We start from the raw sequence: 1,972 nt of genomic DNA, 5'->3' as shown, positions 1-1,972 counted from the left end.
TAATTATCAAGGAAATACAAATGAAAACCACAATGAGGTATCATCTCACACCTATCAGAATGCCCATTATGAAAAAGACAAAAATAACAAGTGTTGGTGAGGGTGTGGAGGAAAGGGAGCCCTTGCGCCCTCTACTGGTGGGCGTGTATACTGGTGCAGCCACTATGGAAAACAGTATGGAAGGGCCTCAAAAAATTAAAATTAAAACTACCGTATGATCCAGCCATTTACTTCTGGATATTTATCCAAAGAAAATGAAAATACTAACTCAAAAATATATATGGACCCCCATGTTCACTGCAGCATTATTTACAATAGCCAGATATGGAAACAAAGTGTCCATCAACAGATAGATGGATAAAAGAGATGTGGTATACATACACACAATGGAATATTGTTCAGCCATAAAAAAGAATGAAATCTTGCCATTTGCAACAATATGGATAGACCTCGAGGGCATTATGCTAAGTGATATAGACTCAGGGAAAGGCAAATACAGAAAGAGCTCTCTCACATGTGAAGTCTTAAAAAAAAAAAAAAAAAGCTCACAGATACCGAGAACAGATTGGTAGTTGCTAGAGGTGGGGATGGCAGAAATGTTTTCTTTTTTTTTTAGTTTAAATAAGTTGAAAAAATAACTTTAAAAAGCTAATCTATAATGTTAGAAGTTAGGATAGTGGTTATTGGGTGGAGGCAGTGAATAAGAGGGGCTGGGTGCTGCTAATTCTGCCTTGTTATCTGGGTATTGAGTACATGGAATTGGTTAGTTTGTAAAAACTTTCCAGCTGTATGTTTATGATATGTGTACTTTTCTGTATGCATATTATAACTCAATAAAAAAAACCTTAACGCTGAAAAACGAGCAAGATCTTTTGGGTGGTGCCCCTAGAAAGGAAGTGCTAACTCCACACTCCTTCCCCCATACCTGGTTTCATGTATCGCTTCCTTATGGGTGCCCCTGAGTTGTATCCTTTGCATTAAGCTCATCCTCTAGCCCAGCTAGAGATACAGTAAGTTCACGACATTGCAGTCTAGGCTACCTCCCCTGCCAGGGCAGCACGGATGCTCAGATACAATGACGGGGCCATGAGGGACCCCATCAGCGCTGGCGGTGCAGAGCCAATGTAAAGCACGGTGACAAAGAAAAAAAATTCTCTTTCTCAAAAGCACAGTTTAAATGCTCTTTGCTGGCAAAGGCAATACTCTTCCTAGAACCTTCTCCCCAATTCTGGTGCCACTGCAAAGGGAAGTTAAAGGGCTTCAAAATCACCTAGTAGAGGTTTGATGATCCACATATTTACTAGAAAAAAAAAAAAAAAGAATAAGAAGACTGGTTGTGGAGTTGGGAGACAAACCTGTCTGCATCTGCAGCCTCATGGCGGTGGCCGTGAGGCACCACTTTCAGGTACAGACTTGGATCTGAATGGCATCACCCAGTACCCAGGGAAACATTTTTGGTTCAAGATGGCAATGTAGGGGGATTCTGAACCCCACTCCTCCCACAAACACACTGAACCTACAGCTACATATGGAACAATTTTTTCTGTAAAAAAAAACCCCTAGTAGCTGAGCAATGACTACACAATAAGCAAATGAAAAGAAAACCACAATGAAACTAGTAGGAGGGGCTGACACACAGTTACCACAAACCCACCACCAGGCCGGGCCACCGCCAACTGGGAGGGAACTCACAACCCTGAGCTTCTCCTTGTGGAACAGAGGGTTTCATCCTCACATCAGGCGTTCCAACTTTTAAGACCTGCTCCCGAGAACTAATCCCCCGAATATCCAGCTTTGAAAACCAAAGGGGCTCCTGTGCCTGAGACCCACAGGCTATAGTAATCTGAGAAACAGCCCTCACCCACTCCGACTCACGTGCCAAAGGGCTCAGCACAGAAGCAGCTAATCACACCCAAACTTCATGTGAAAGAGGCTCATTGGCTAGTCTTTTTTTTTTTTTTTTTTTTTTTTT

This window comes from Lipotes vexillifer, unplaced genomic scaffold (assembly GCF_000442215.2).
Source record: "Lipotes vexillifer unplaced genomic scaffold, Lipotes_vexillifer_v1.1 scaffold864, whole genome shotgun sequence".
NCBI lineage: Eukaryota > Metazoa > Chordata > Mammalia > Artiodactyla > Lipotidae > Lipotes > Lipotes vexillifer.
Note: the sequence above shows the minus strand (reverse complement) of the source record.